At 39.2% G+C, this 17502-nt stretch overlaps 1 long non-coding RNA gene across 1 annotated transcript; it reads left to right on the top strand.

Annotated features, from left to right (window-relative positions):
* Window positions 1–627: 627 nt before the first annotated feature.
* LOC121667181 lies at window positions 628–2718 on the top strand. Its single transcript, XR_006016945.1, has 2 exons — window positions 628–1098; window positions 1137–2718. It is a non-coding gene; the product is annotated as an uncharacterized LOC121667181 (long non-coding RNA).
* Window positions 2719–17502: the final 14784 nt, after the last annotated feature.

The following is a 17502-nucleotide window of genomic DNA, read 5'->3' as shown; positions in this document are numbered from 1 at the left end:
TGCTCAGGCACCAGAGTTGAGATTCCTCTGCAGCCTGTCATGCACCCCAGTGAGGCAGCTGTGCTCCTGGAGCCCATGGAGGTCCATGGGGATGCAGACATCCACCTGCAGCCCATGGAGGAGCCCCATGCTGGAGCAGGTGGGTGTCTGAGAGGAGGCTATGAGCTCATTGAAGGTCCATGGAGAGAGGAGTCCATGCTTGAACAGCCTGTCCTTGAAGGACAGCACTCTGCGGAAGAGTGACCCACACTCCAGGAGTTCGAGAAGAACTGTTACCATGGGATGGACTTACATTGCAACAGTTTGCAGCGAGCTGTTGCACATGAGATGAATTCACATCAGAGAAGTTAGCAGTGAGCTGCCTCTCATGGGAGGGACCCCACACTGGAACAGGGGAAGGTCTCCTCTCTCTGAGCAGTGGTAGAGGCAAAAAAGGATAGCCGCCATTCTCTGTCTCGCTGCTCAGCTGGGGGAGGAGGTAGAGCTGGGAAGGAGAGAGGCTGGGGTGTAAGGTTTTTAAAGATGTTATTTTACTTCTCATTATCCTGCTCTGAATTTGCTAGCAATAAATTCAATTAATATCTCTAATTTGAGCCTGTTTTGCCCAGATGGTATTTGGTGAGTGATCTCTCCCAGTCGTTCCAGTGAACCCTTTTGTTATATTTTCTCTCCCCTGTCCAGCTGTGGAGGAGAGGCGCATGGCATCCAGCCAGAATCAATGCACAGCATATTTTTGAAAGATAATTAAACATATTATTATAGCATCTCTGAAAGACATGACCTAGATTAAAATTGGGTAGAGAAGGCCAAAATGGTCTATTCATAGCAGCAAAGAATTCAACAGTACAGCAGAAGATCAAATATAAGGACTTTCAGCTGAGTCATGTGTTGCTCAGGCAAAAGCAGCAGTTACACAAATATTTTAATGTAATCACACTTTTCAAAAGCAAGTTGTTATATGGATGTAAATTTTCAATATCTAGATAATTCTACAACTGTCAATAAATGTAAAAGATGAAAACTGGAAAAATATTGAAAGGACACATAATCACTATATATCTTCAACATGGTCAAAAGCAGTATTTTGTGAAAAGTTTAGTAGTTTCTAAAACTACTAAACTTTAGTAGTTTAGTAGTTTCTAAAACTACTCAGAATGACAGAGAAATGATTGAGACAAATAAGAAACTTCACGAAAGTCAGGCACAAAATTATTGAGATGATTTTTGAATACATTCTGTATAAAAAAGAAAAGAAGAATGCAGTCACAGCATTTCCCTTGAAATGAAATTGATATTGATGATTCTCCTAATTTCATTGAAAATCCTTTAACTGGCCAAAATGTGAAACATCCACAACCTAGTTTCTTGTCACCTGTCAGGCAGTGTATTTAGGATTTTTGTCTTTTTTTTCTACAGGAATCTGTGGGACAGACTTCATAACATAGAATTTTGGTAGTAGTATCATCAGAAAATGTGAGTGAAATGGTAAATAGTTGGACACTGAATACTCATTCAGAAGTAGTATTGAGCAAAACACAAAGAGAAACCTCCTTCTAATTCTAAAATTCTAGACTTGCTCAACACCATCAAAGCAAACAATAATTCACAAGGTATGATGAAATACTAATAAAGTGACAAATTATAATAAAACCATTAAACTTTGTTATGGTAGTGAAAATGAAAACTGTTAAAAACACATATTTAATACACCCCAGAAATACACCACATTTCAAGGAAAATTGGAGATTATGTCTAAATACTAATAAACCAGTGTCCTGTGTGATTCCATACATTATAAAATAAGAAAGCAATTTTGACAAATAATGAGAGGTATCCAATTTCTGCAGGATATTTTAGGACCACCAAGAAGCATACTCACAGAAGAACGATAGCAAATATATAAGATACTTACATACATACATTATAAATTGACAGTTAAGAGAACATTACAGATGAAAAGAAATGCAACTGTAAAACATATTTGATCAGAAAGAAAAAGCTAAACATACTGGCTACCAGGCTCTCTTTCCCTCCCTCTGCACACTTGCAGCTCAGAGGATTACTTTGGAAGTACATTCTTCAATGTTCACCTTTCAACACATGGAATGTTGAAAAGGACCAGGAACTGGATGCACATATGATTCAAAAGGGAAATACTAGCAATTTGAAGAGAATTTCAGTTTGACATTCAACAGGATCCAGGCTTTATTTATAATGCAAAAGATATTTTAGGAATGTTCCTCTCTATGCTCAGCATGTTATCCCCCTATCTCCCAAGGTTGTTCTTCACCAAGCAGGATCTTCTCATCTTCCAGATGAAGATTTATTTAACTTCTGCCTCCCAATCATCTGCCATTTCCACCTTTCATTCACAGCTGTGGAAATGCATGCCCTTGCCTCAGTAATGGTTACCACTTTCTCTTATCCCTTCTCTTTGATAGCCAACTCTGCCCACCTATAAAGAGATAAATACATAATTTTTTTTCATACCTCTAAAGACAAAATTCAGTAATTTATGTCAAGCCAGAAGGGAGATACTTGGGCTTTTTTTTGTAATGTTTATGCAAACCTTTCTCAGGTATTTTAATTTAGATTATACATCTTTTATGAAAAGTCTGACATTGTGTTGGGGTTTTAGTTTAGTCCTAGTTTTTTTCCTGTTAAAGGAATTTTCCTCATATGCATATTGCTAGGGGACAAATTACTTAAGTACTTAAGGAAGACAAAAGAGCTACCCATGGAAGGTGGGGTGGGCCTGGCTACTCCTTTGTTTCACCTGGGTGTGGGGTCAGTTCACTCTCGGCGTTCTCGGGGAGAGAAGCTGCTGGTTCTTTTCGGCCATTTTTCTTTCTGTGGAGAAAGATCCCAGGATCCCCGGCCCACCTTCCCTGCCCCGCTGGAGGCCGGGCTGTGGCCGCCCCACCCTGCTGCTGATTCGAGCCTTTGCTACGTTGTAGCCGTGCTCACCCTACCTGCCCAGACCTCCGGGGGGTTCCCTGCTTGGATACATCGCGTCTGCCACCCGGGATTTGTGCTCATCCCTGCCGTTCCAGCCTGCCATTCCCGAAGGTCCAGCTGGACACCGGGGCCAGCTGTCCAGGGGTTTGGGAAGCCTTTGTTCCACCCCTCCTGGGACCCCAGGCCACCAGTGCCGCGTGATCCCCGATCTCGCTCAGGAGCGCCCCCTGAGGCCACGGGGGAACCATCGCACCTGCCCTGCTCACCGGGAGCCGCCAGCGCCCCTGCCGGCTGCGAGCGGAACTGCACCTGAGGGGAAAGGGCCTGACAGCCGAGAAGGCTGGGACTGGGTTTGTGATTGTTGCTGTTACTGCCATAGTTATTGCTGTTTGTTTGACTGGTTATATATATATTAGTAAAGAACTGTTATTCCTATTTCCCCCATCTTTGCCTAAAAGCCCCCTTGATTTCAAAATTATAATAACTGGGAGGGAAAGGGGTTACATCTGCCATTCCAAGGCAGGCTTCTGCCTTCCTTAGCAGACACCTGTCTTTCAAACCAAGACACATTGTTTTGTAAACTCTTGTCTGATCCTCCTGCACTGCAATCTGGAATCTTGCAAAAGCTGTATGTTACATAGAACTCTGCAGGTCAAATTTGATACTTTGACTATTTTGTGATTTCATGTATTCATCAAACAAGATAACGTTTTTCCTGTCTCTTCCTTTCTCAAATATTTCACTGTCTTACGACTATAGAAGTATCTGATAGAAAACTGACATAACAGTAGTATTCAGCATAGAACAAAGATTCTTCACAGTTTCACCTCTTCAAAACACAAAGCAGCTGAGGAAAAGGTTTCAGAAATTACACCCCATAGTATTTTTCAAAAATAAGATTAAGCCATCAATTATTCCAAAATAGTATTAGAAATAGATTACCTCAGGTTTGGTGTGATTTTATTTCAAAGGTAGCAGTTTCCTGTAATATTTTTGATGGGAGAAATTTGATTTAAAATAATTAATTTTCTGACACTTTTTCTAATGACAAAGTCAGGAAAAAGCATTGTGTTTCTGCACTTTAAATCTGATACTATGGCTCCTTCTGTTTTGGTGCATTCATTTAAAAAAGAAGTTAAATGTACAATGAGATGCGCTTTTATTTTTGTTGAAACAACTTACTTATTTAACATTCATTTTAGTATTATATCTGTACTTTAAAAAATACCTCAAGACTTAGAATCATAGAATGATTTGAGATGGAAAGGATCATCAAGGATCACCTAATTGCAACTTCTCTGTCAGGGACATGGGCATTTTCCACTAGATATGTTTGTCCCAAGCTCCTTCCCACCTGACTTTGAACGCTTCCAGTGATGGAATATGCATAATATCTCTGGGCAACCTGCTCCAGTGCCTCACAACTCTAATAATAGAAAACATCTTCCTTATGCACAATCTAAACCTAAATCCCTTTTCCTGTCACTACAAGTTCTGGTAAAGAGTCTTTCTTCACATTTTTTCCATTACCCTTTACTATTGGAAAGCTGCAACAAAGTCTCCCCAGGCTACTTTTCTTAGGCTGAACAATCCCAACTCTCTCAGCTTGTCTTCATAGAAGAGCTGTTGCAGCCCTGTGATCATTTTTGTGGCCCTCCTCTGGGCCCACTCAAACAGGTTCATGGCTTTCTTGTGCTGGGGAACCCAGATCTGAATGCCAGACTTCATGTGGGATCTCACCAGAATGGAGTAGAGGGGCAAAATCATTACCATTGCTATGCTGGTCATGCTTGTTTTGATGCAGGTCAGGAGTGTCATGTCCAATTTTTCATCCACTAGTATCCCCAAGTTCTTGTCTGCAGGGCTGTTTTCAATAAGGTCATCCCTCAGTCCATATTAATAAATCAATTATATAAGTTTTGTAATTCCCCAAATTTGTCTACCATAATATGAGCTGTTTAATATTCACATGTTGCTTCCTCTAGGCTCATGAGTGGTGCATTAGCAAGGTCAAGAAAGTGAAAAAAAGGGACAGAAGACCTACAGAGACGAACATGGAACTCCCGTCAAAACTCATTCTGTTAATTTCTGTGATGTAGCTATTTTATTTAATGGAGGTGATTTTATTTTCTAAAACTTAGATCATTCAAATCTGACTTATAAACAACCAAAAGAGTTGTTCCCAGACATTTTTTCCACTCCGAATAGGTAAGGTGTGCAGTAGTTCACACACATTGCCATCAGGAAAAATGCAAGCTATTCAATATATCAATATCTGTAAATTGAGCTGTCAATCCCTAACCAAACCAAACCAAACCGAACCAAACTAAAGCACCCCCCCACACACCCCCAACCTACAGAATGATAGAATTCTACCGTTGGAAAAGACCACCAAGATCATTGATTCTAGACATTAACCTTATGTTTTCATGTTGCACTGGTTTTAACATCAGCTGGAAATCAAACTTCAAATAAGCCACTGCCCTTTTCTCTGCCCCTTCTGGTAAGGGAGGGACAAAAGCAGAGATTATGGGTTGAGGTAGGAATTTACCGAAAATACAAAGCAGTGGAATAAGGCACACAAAAAACCAACATTAATATTAATTGCAAAAGTTTACAAAAACAAAGGTGTTTTACCCACAAAAAGGTGTTTTACCCACAAAAAGGTGTTAACTGCTGGAAACAAAAGAAAGATCGCAGACACTCCCCAAAGCCATCCATGTGGCTTCCCCGAGACAAAGGCATTATGGTGACCGTTCCCACATGCTTCCCACTCAGCCATCAGGAGTGAAGGCATTATGGCGACTGTTCGCACGTGCCAATGACATGGTTGTCAGGAACAAAACCAAGATGGTGGAAGGGCTACTGCAGCTAGTGTTTCCCACCCCCAGCCTGAAAACCATGAAAAAACAATAACAAACAAACCCCCCAAGAGGCAGGTTGTCTGAGCAGGGTGGCATCACCCTTTTGCTGACCTCAGTTCCACACAGGCACCTATGTCATTGCTATGACTGCTCTGCCATGCTGGAGGTTGGTTCCCACAGGTTGTTTCCACTTTTTGCACTGCTCCACCATCCTCTCTCTTGGCTCAGCTGGGCTCCCTTTTGGCTCATCTTGGCACTGACACCTTTGATCACTCTGCTGTGCTGGGGCAGAAGGCAGTCCCACTGACTGCCAACTCCATGTCACCCCCGCCTTGCTGGGCTCAGCTGCATTTTGCTGCTTTCTGTTCAGCATGACATCTCAGAGCCACACTGCCTCTTCTCAGCACCTCATCCTGCAGAGGCATCCCAGAGGAATGGGGAAGGGAAAGTGAATGGCAGCACAGAGGACAGGGTCCACAGATCTGATTCCAACACCTTCCTGCTGGAGAGAGGGAGGCAAAATGGCACACTCCTGGAGGGGTGCTCAGCTTTTCCTCCCAAATCTACACCCCCTACGATGATGGGTTTGGTGTAGAATAACAGCCTGGTCATGCCCACATGATGCTACGATCCTCCCTCTCCCTTCAACCAGGACACATGTTCACCACTAAATCATGTCCCTAAGTTCCACATCTACACATCTTTTAAATACCTCCAGGGATGGTGACCCAACTACTTTCTTGGGCACACTCTTCCAATGCCTGAGCACCCCTTCAGTGAAGAATTTTTCTGAATATCAAATCTAAACCTCTCCTGGTGCAACTTGATGTCAATTCTTCTTGCCTGACACTTGCTACCTAGGAGAAGGGACAGACTCCCATCTCTATGCAGCCTCCTTTCAGGTAGTTGTAGAGAGCAATAAGGACTTCCCTCATTCTCCTTTTCTCCAGCCTAATCAACCTCAGCTCCCTCAGGTGATGCCAATAACATTTTTACTCCAGATTCTTCACCAGCTCCATTGCCCTTTGGACATGCTTCAACACCTTAATGTACTTCTTGTAGTGAGGAATGAAAACCTTCAAGGTGCAGCCTCACAAGTGCCAAGTACAGGGGGGTGTTCACTGCCCCTCCTCCTGGCCATAAGCCAAGATGCTGTTGGCCTTCTTGGGTAGTGCTTGCTCATGTTCAGCTGGTTGTTGACAAGCACTTCCAGCTCCTTTTCTGCAAAGCAACTTTTCAGACATTCTGCCCCAATCGAGTGGCATGGGGTTATTTTGATCACTTCCAGGTATGGGGATTCCATCACTTCACTAGGCAGCCCATTCCAATATCTGAAAACCCTTCAGTGAAGAAATTCTTTCTGATGTTCGACCTGGATCTTCCCTGGTGCAACTTGAGGCCATTTCCTCTCACCCTTCACATAGTTACCTGGGAGAAGAGGCCAACCCCCACCTGGTTACAACATTATTTCAGGCAGCTGTAGAGAGCAATAAGGTCTCCCCTAAACCTCCTTTCCTTCAGGCTAAATGGCCCCAGCTCCCTCAGTTGCTCCGCACAGGATGTACTCTCTAGACTCTTCCCCAGCTCTGTTTTCCTTTGGACATGCTCCAGCACCTCAATGTCTTTCCTGTTGTGAGGAACTGAGAACTGAACACAGTACTTGCGGTATGGGCTCACCAGTGTCGAGTACAGAGGAACAACCACTGGCCTGATCCTGCTGGGCATACAGTTTCTGGGACAATCCAGCATTCCATTTGCCTTGTTGGCCACACTGCTGGCTTGTGTTCAGTTGGCTGTCAAACAGCACCCCCAGATGCTTTTCCACCAGGCAGCTTCCCCAAGACTGTAACACCACATAGGGTTGTGACCCAAGTGCAGGACCTGTCACATTACCTTGTTGAATCGCATTCAATTGACCTCAGACCATCAACCCAGCCTGTCCAGATCCCTCTGCGAAATCTTCCAACCATCCACAGTTCAAGACCCCACCAAGTTAGTGTCATCTGTGAACTCACTAAGGATGCTCTCAATCCCCTCATCCAGATCATTGATAAAGATCCCAAGGGACTCTGAACAAGTGTCCTGAACAGGCTAAAATCTGCCCTCGAGAAGTTCCAGGCAGAAATTTTGTTGATCCATTTCCTTACTTCACTAAGAATCAAAGATCTATCATTCCACGGTTGCTGTGCCCAAGACGGCCCCCAACCACCACTTCTCCCACAGCCCTTCTCTGTTTGTGAACAGCAGGTCTGGCAGGGCATGCCCTGGTAGGCTCCCTTACCAGCTGTGTGGTACCTTCCACACTCTCCAGGAACCTCCTAGACTGCCTCGTCTCCACAGCAGGCATTTGGCAATTAAGGAACATAGCATGTGTTTTGATATAATGTGATATAATGTATATCAAGAATATGTATTATCCAAGGATAGTTAACCTTTGCTTCTGCAAACTCCTATTAGAAAAGAAGAAAAAAAAGTCCTCCCAGAAACACCATTATTCTGATATAAAACTTTTCCAGTTGAAGTTATAGAAGAGAGAAATTTGATTTTCTCTCAGACTCCATATAAAAGATTTTTGCTTCTGTGAACATGCATTATTAGTAATTCCCTTATCTCTCTTTCTGCAGTCCTTAACATCTCTTTACCTTTACATACATGCTTTATGAGGGTTTTGAATACAAAGCCTTGGAATATATGTTACTAAGCCCACTGGGATACTAGTTTCTATGAGCTCACATGTATACTTTTATGTAAAATTACTTCATTTACTGATATTTGTCAGTGGATTTGAAGTAGCTACTGCTTAAGCTAATATATTAAACACAGAAACAAAATACTTTGCACTCAGGAACAGATTTTTTTCTGGGTATGAGATGTTAGCCTTTTTACCATTGCTAGCAATGGACCACTACAGAGAGAAATCTTCACAGACTTCCTGCAACCTATGTGATTTTAAAATTCAATTCTCAAGGGATAAGAAAATTAGGAAGCTTACTTACAAAAAGAAAAAGATAACTATAGGAATGAAACCTTTAACAATATTATGAAGACAACTTAAAAACAGTCTACAAATAACACAGGTCAGTGGAATCCACGAAAGAAAAAAAAAACCAACCTTGAGAAGAGGCAAATTCCATATGGCTAAACAGCAGGGTAAGGAAGATTAGAGAATAGAGGCCATGCTTCGGTAAGTCCATTTAACTACAATAGGAAGAATCAATCTGTGGCAGGTAAATATTAAAACATATTAAGGCTGTCCAAGAGTTTGTGATGTAGTCAGCAAAAAGAGTCAAAACTAGTAAGAACTTTTCTTCCAAATGCTTCATGAGTGAGAAGCCTGTTGGTAGAGCCAACTGATCAAACTATAAAAGGAACAGAATAGAATATTGCTGTGGAAACAGAAAAGTTGTTCTCTGTTAATTGCAGAAGAAATCTGGAATATCTGGAATATTCCAATGATGACAACCTCCCCCATCAGAGCTCATACCCGTAAGGTGAGCATCAAGGGAAGAGACTGTTTTTCCTCTTCTGATATACTGTAATTAATGGTGTGTCCTCTCATTTCCAATAAGAATTAGCAATAGACTCAGCATCTTCTCTTTTAGCTGACATCTGGCAATCTCTATCAATTATATTCTATTTTACCAGATCTGTTGCAGGATGGTTGGACTCCTACCATCTTTTCCAACCTAAACGATTCTCTGAGTCTATGTTAGAACACCCTTTCTTCTTATAAGGTTACAATGGGCATCATGGTGGTAATCTTGCCCATTGAAAGGTGTTGGCTTAAATCAGCATCTCTAATCTCAAACTACAAAAAACATTAGAAAAATAATGTTTTCCATGCTTCAGTTGAAGCACCAACTATCACTTTCCCATGCTTTCACATGTCGGAGGAAAATAACCTTAAGGGATGGGACTATGCAATTACATGAATTTATTGTTTAAAATAACAAACGCATCAGTCAAGGCGTGAGATTTTACACCACCTCCGAGTAATGTCGACTAGTCACAAGATTTAGGGTTACATCGTAATTTATAACTTTCTAATCCAATAGATACTTAAAACGACACTTTGTTTTAGATTTATGACCTATCACCTGTGGCACTTCTCACTGCAATGCTATGTCTTGACCAATAACTTCTCATGTCACGTACACACAGATGTCTCTCTTATACCATCTACATTCTTAAACTATATAAAATCACACTATTATATTTTAAAACCCTTCACCAAAACACCCAGCATACAATTTTACTTATAATGATAGGAACACAAGTTTGTAATCCTTTTGCTTGAAGTCTATAAATCTCTGTCAATTAAGCCAGACCTAGTCTCTTCCAGGGTTGTAAATCAAAGCCTCCTTTAATTGCAGGAGTTTCTACTCCTCTGTCTCCCACAACCAACAACTCTGAGAGACTAAGAGAAGTTTGCAGCTAGCACTGCATTTGCACTTATGCTTTACATCAATAATTCTGAATCATATAGGATAATTTTTCCAGTAGCTAGGCAATTGCAAGCACTTCAGTAAAACAGGATTTGGGTTGGGTTTTTTTTTGTCAGAAGAAAATCAGTCAAGTCTTCTCTTACTGTGTTCTGGGCTTTTCTCATTATCCTCTTCTAATCAGAAAAAAAGATTTCTGTGCAAAACTCATCTCCTGAATTTGGTACCAGAAGGGCCAGGTAGGTTTGCGTGCATGAACTTCACCTAGCTACCACAAGCAAAATACACTTACTGTGTTCCATATCTGGGTTCTGTTCAGTTTCATGATTAGATATTTCTCCACCTGAGATGTGTTCATAAGGTTTCACCCGGAAGTGCTTGAAATAAAAGACCTACATTAAAAGATTTTCCTAATTCTGTTGCCTCTCCAACCAAAGAGGCTGTGTAAGGACCACAAGGGACTCTGCATGAAGAAACGTCATAAAGTAATCTCACATTTTCCTGAAAGTAAAGGCAATGCTAATCCAAAACACAAGTTTTTAAAGGCTCAGTATTGGATAGATGGCACTTAGAATTTTGCATCTATTCCCCTGAATCCATGAAACACAGAATCATGTGAAATTAAACCAAAACTCACAAACACCTGACTTAATAATTAAAAGACTTTTTCTGACTGGATGCTAAGGTATTACACAATGATAAGCAACTTTTAACTAGAACTTCCCAGGTTTCCTTAATGTGCCTTTGTTTCTGATACCAGACAGGTTACCCATTTACTAAGATTTTGTTGGTGATTTGATGGACCTGCGTTTTTTTAAGAGAAAGAGCACAAAGGGGAGGAGAAGAGGGAACTGTCTAATTAATTTTTGAGAATTTTAACAAGTTCTAATCTTATTTGGGATCACTCCAAAGACCATCTAAAACAATAGAAAGAATTCTTGAATCCAGCCATAGCTGAATAAAGCCTTTTAAATATAAATCTTGACACTACTTTAATTATGGATCTTCTCAAGCACCTCCATGTAAAATAACACTTCTGTAAAATGGCTTTGTCAAGAAAACACTATCTCCTCTTTGATATACAGTGGCAAGCAACAATTAACATAATTACTCCCAATTCTCATTATATAATTATGCAATTTATTGTACAAGTAATTAAAATATTGCAATTTAATAAATTGGAGATGCAAAACATATCTAATTTATATGCATAACTGCACTAGAGTTTTATTGCCCTTGTAGTTAGCTAAATTTTACTGCAAATTGCAATAGGTTTACTTATTCACGTAGACATTATTCACAACACTGTCAAATGTCCCAAATATTATTTACACTGAGCAATCAGAAGACTATAGAGAACCTTATGTATAACAACTATTTAAAATTCCTCCAAAAGTTAGTCTGAAAGTTATGTATAAATTAATACAGAATTCCACTGCCCACTGTTACATTTAAGCAGTTTCTACACATAAATTATTTGTATTTCAGCTCTGTGTTTGGTGTAATTTACGGGTTTAAGTTTATCTATCCTGCAGTGTTTCATCTTGTGTAAGATAATTTATATTTCAGTGCATCTAGGGTGGTCTTCAACTGCAATATCTTTCATAGGATACTAACCTCAGAAGTGGTAGTATGAAAAAATTTTAGTTTACCTGGTCTAATCCCTCTGATTGATATGACCAATAATAATAAATTTTAAAATAGTATGATCTTCTGTATACTGATGCCTAGTCCAATTACAACATTAATTTAGCAGGCTCTTGTGTTCAAATCATTAGATTTTAGATTCAATGTGAATTTTTATTTGCTTTATATTTATTGGAATTAGCTAATTATTCCTCTTGAATGAGGACATATTCAATCTTTATTCCCTTATTGAATTCACTTTCCCAAATGAAAGTGGACAGCTATTTAACTTATTTAATAAATGTACAGGATTTGCAAGCATTCTGGGCAATGCAATTTACAATTTAAACAACCAAATTACTTTCTGACAGTCAGAATTTGCACACTGGTCAGACCACTAGTCTATTTGTTTATTGACCTCTTATCTGCAATGTATATGATCATATCTATAAAAAAAAAAATTTAAAATTCTCTACTGTATTCAGTACTGTTTCTAGAAAAAAGATCATCTGTAAATCAGTCTTGTCTTTATCATCACCCAACACTTCAAAGAATTTTTTTGCTGTTCTCAGATTTAGTTATTTCGTATTTACTTCAAACAATTTGATGGAAAAGAAACTTGGAATCAATCTCAGCAAAAATACACAAAGTAAAAACTGATATGACTACTTTTTGAGATCTGCAGTAGAAATAGAAGAAAAAATATAAACTCTAATTTCTATGTAAGTAAAGAAAAAAAAAAGACACCTTTGCTGTCTTTATACTGGTCTGTAAGAAATTTTGTAGTTTTTAAAGTACAAATACATGTTAAATTGTAAGATTTTTTTTTCTCTCTCCCAGTTTATGAATTTCCAATTATATATAGCAACAAATTCTGTATAGGATAGCATATCTAAATATACTACACAATACAATTTTAGATTAAGGTACATTTTTAGGTCAAATTGGAAAACTATACAGATGGATATAAATAGATAGGTATTGATCCATGGCTCTGTATGCTGTAAAAAAATGAACACCAGTACTTTAATTCCTCAAATTTGTATCCCATGAGAGTGTTTTACAGTCAGGAATATTCATCTGAATATGAAAATATTTACTCTGAATAAAATCATTGCACATTTTTCCATTTCTTTTACAACTTTAATGTGATATTCTGAACCTTGAAGCCCTACAGATTTCTCTCTTACAGTTACCATGGCAATGATGAGTTTCAACACAGAATTTATAGAATTAAATATATGCACTGGTTTGTATAGCCATTGATTCCATATTGTTAACACAAACTTGTGAAATAGATATTAAATAGAAAAATAATTAACAAATATATATTTCAAATGGTGTAAACAGTGTTCATAGTTCTCAGATTTTAGTGGAAAAACGATGCTACTGTAAGCTATAAGGGTATAATTTTTTTTCCTTTAACTCAGTTTCACCTATGGAAATGACATTATGACAATTTAGTATGAATTGTTCTGTCATCACCTTATTATCCATATTTCTATGTATCTGAATTATTTTAATACATAAAATGTATAGCAATGTGTTTGCCACAATTTAACTGTGATTATTCAGTATTGTATGATTTTATAATGTCAAACTTAATTAATGAGATTCAGCTTCTGTAAAGACTAGTGACTAAATAATTTTTAGCATAATTGAGGGCAAGTCTGCAGCATTGTAATTCTGAAGGCAGTTGAACAGGTATAGATTTATGTATGTGCAGGAAGATAAAAAATCACCTTAGATTCTGCATCTCATGAATGATCACAGCAGACCAAACCTTCAGACTTAGCAAAACTGGAAAGAGAAAGAGGACAAGCTAACAGAGAATTTATGACAGAGTGACCAGAACACAATGCTGTGAATCAAAGATCAGAAAGGATAGAGCCTCATAGAAATACTTTCAGAATAAATATATATTTGTGTCTGATTAAATAACAGGGTTTGTGAAAGTGGGCATGCAAACAATTAAAGGCATAGGTAGCAAGCAATTGCTATCTTAGCTACACAGACTAAATTGATGATCTCGTATGTGGCAGCTGTAATATTACCTGTTGCTAATGAAGAAGAATGTCATAAGAATGACAGATCCTTATGTATTCTTCTGATCTGAGTGGCTGGAAAATGACAAATGTTGAACAAAATCAAAGAATTCTTTAGGCAGAGTGAAGACCATAATGATCACTTTCCACCTTGCTTTCATTGCTCAAAGAAAATGCTGACCTTCAAGAACAATAGAGGCTATCGTAAAATCTTCCTTTCATGTGCTTTCTTGAAATGTCAGAGGTAAAGTTACTGTTTGAGAAACAGAAGTTAAATGCAAAATGATTTTTGAAAGTGATAGAAACACAATGAGACTTTACAACTTAAATATCCAATCTACATTGGATTGGAAATACTCAAATCCATGATGATGAATTCTTCAAACTGGTCAAACTGTCTATGTATGATATATTTTAAGTACAATCAGCACTTAAGATTAACTTTAATGCATAACTCAGTTCCATATTTGTTCCTGATTTCTCAGAAATTTTACTTCATTATATTTTCTACTTTTCTTTATTTAAACATAAGAGTGGTAAAAGTATAAATGAAACTAACAGTAATATAAAAAGGGTTGTGAACCAAAGAAAAAAAAAAAAGACAAAATCTGGGAAAGCCTGTATAGTTAAAGCAGACTACTTTTAGATCATAATTTCAAATTGCAAACACACACAAAAAAATCTAATCCTAGTTAAAAATTTCTGAACACTGCAATATTTGTGATTATCAAAGTATCACAATCCTAGTAAGTACTTAAAAAAGAATAACATAAGGTAAATTAATTGTTTTCTTTGTACTGATGTTTAAATACTACCATAATGTATTTGGTTTTAGTTCATCTAATACTGAGAAAGGTAAAATTCTCTGCTCTTGGCTGTCCTTTGTCAATTTTACCTGCTTCTCCTACAGCAGTAGAGTTTCTGCAGTTCAGTTTGAGTTTCTGTGACTGATATTCTTTTATTCAAAGACCAAAGTGCAAAAGAGGAGAACTCTTTTTCTTCCTCATCATTCTCTGTGTAAAGCAGTACTAAAACTTTATTGTAGTTGAAGTCTGTTTATTTTTAAAACAGTGCATGAAAGTGCATTGAGCTGTACTTAAATTTGGTGTTTTCCAGTCTTAGGCATAAAAGTTAGGCCTTGAGAACATTTATATAGTACTTCTTCTGATGTAGAGAAAGACCCTGAGCAGTGGACCTCAGTTTATATGTCCCTAGCATTCCTCTCCTCACTCAATATAATTCCCCCAGCTCCAACAGTATTTTTCCCCTACTGGTTCTAACTTACATTGCAAAGCACATTTGAAACATAAACTAAAGAGGAAGATGAAGTAGCAATTGCTTGTCTATTCGAAATTTAAAAATCAACCATGACTGATGCTGAACTGAGAATCCAATAAGAGCAACCTCATATGCTGTTCAAACCTAGCTGTTTTTCATACTAAGTCAAAATTTTATGTTGTCTTCCATGTGATTTGAGAGGATATAAACTTGGTTTACCTTGAGTAGAGAAATGTAGAATGTATATCTTTCACAATTCAACACTCACTTTGATACTTTACTGTCACAGCGGCTTGCAGTGCTGGATAGTGAGGTGCCACGACCTTCTGAAAATGTCTCCAAGGCAAAGCTGCTCAGCAGGACCACCACACACTCACACATGTGTACACACACACGGATAACTCCAGAAAATGGGTTGACGACAAAGAGATGGGAAGGGTCTTCATATGGGGTTCCAGGGGAGGGGTTTAATGCAGCCACGTGTGAAGGAGTCCAGGAACGAAGATACGTAACATTGGAGGGTCCAGGTTTAAATATGGAAGTGGAGGGAGCATCAGGAACCAATGATCTGAGGGCACGGGGGCAGTACACAGGTGGGGTTAGGGTATGGGAGCCAGTGGGGAAATTCTGAGGGAGTGGCGATGGGGCAAGGGGCAGTGGGGGAACAGGGAGTGGAGAACCTTCCAGGGCAGGGACATCTAAGGTATAGAGGGGCAGGGAGGCCAACCGGGGAAGCAGAACTGGGGTACATTAGTATAACAGAACAATGCATCCCAGGGGAAGCCTTTTCTGTCACCCTGACCTGGGGAGGATCTCTGATCTTAGGGATGTCCCACCAGTGGACTCTCTTTGTCCCTTGTTCCGTAGGCTCACCAGCCTCCACACTTTACCATAAAGTAAGAAAAAAGTGCTAAGACAAAACAGAGAAGTTATATTGGGTTTAACTGCCAAGGTGTTGGCAGTGGGGTGGGAGGGCTGGGATGGAGCCTGTGAGGAGTGACTAGTGCTGCTCAATGCTGGACACAGACCATTCCGCCTGGCTCCAGAAGAGCCACTGCAAGTCTCAGCTGGGACCCTCAGCCAAGCTGGTGTGTCTGTATGGAAATACTGGCAAATCCCTGCCCATCAGTATGATGAATGAAGAAAAATAGATGCATGAGAAAGAACCCTGAAGGCACCAAAGTCAGATGAAGTAGGTGAGGAACAGCTTCAGACATGGGAGCAGGAACCCACACTGCAGCCTCTGGAGTACCTCATGTCGGACCAGGTGGATATTTCCTAAGGTGCTGCTGTCTGTGGAAGGCCCCTGCTGAAGCAGGGGAAAAGTGTGAGAAGGAAGGATCAGCAGAGAGGCAGTGTTATAAACTGACCACAACCTCTATTTCCCCATCCCCCTGTGCTGCTTGGAGGGAAGATTGAGGAGCTGGGAATGAAGAAGAGTGAAGCTGAGCTTTTCAAGAACTAGGGGGTGAGAGGGAGGTATTATAGTTTTTGGTTTTGATCCTTGTCACCTGACTCAATTTTAGTTTATAATAAATTCAATTAATTCTCCCAAGTTCAGTCTGTTATCCCTGTCACAGTAACTGGTAAAAGATCTCCCTGTCATTACTTTGACTTGTTAAAGCTTTTTATCATATTTCCTACCCCTGTCCTGCTGAGAAGAGGGAGTGAGAGATGAGCTGGGTGGGGGTTTGGAAGCCAGCCAGCATAAAAGGCCTCTAAGATAAAAACTCCTGCTGTGTGTTTTGTGTACATGAAAATTCTACTAAAACAGGTCATAAAACATATAGAAGTCCCTAAATATATTTGGTATAGGTTTAATACAACTAAATAATATTGGTTTGCACAGAATATTTCATCCCACCTGTTCTATACTATGATTTTAGATAGCAAAAATATAATCCAAATTATTTTTAACATTTACATACTTGGTTTTATTCACCAGAAGACAGAACGTGCATTTCAATGTCATTAATACGTAGTGGCAGTTTTCAACAATATGCTTTCTTGCATCAATTATATGAAAAAGGAAGAAATGTCCATTCTTTCAAAACCTATTGTAATTGGCTTGAATATCTGTTGATTTGGTAGCTTATTTTGTTAGACATTACTGAAGATAAACAATATTAGATGTTTTCAGAGGGAATGAGGAGGAATTTCCTTTTTAACACTGCTACCCAGAATAACTTTGAATGAAATCTCTGCAATACCACTTTTCTACATTTTGGAAGGGAAATGATGCCAGAAAAGATAATGTCCAGAACACATAACAGAGTCTTAGTTTCCCCC

Source organism: Corvus kubaryi, unplaced genomic scaffold (genome assembly GCF_017639235.1).
Source record: "Corvus kubaryi isolate FWS band 111438036 unplaced genomic scaffold, C.kubaryi_AGA036_p1.0 37357, whole genome shotgun sequence".
In the NCBI taxonomy this organism is placed as follows: Eukaryota; Metazoa; Chordata; class Aves; order Passeriformes; family Corvidae; genus Corvus; species Corvus kubaryi.
The sequence above is the reverse complement of the archived record's forward strand: the minus strand, read 5'-3'. Positions and strand labels throughout refer to the sequence as shown.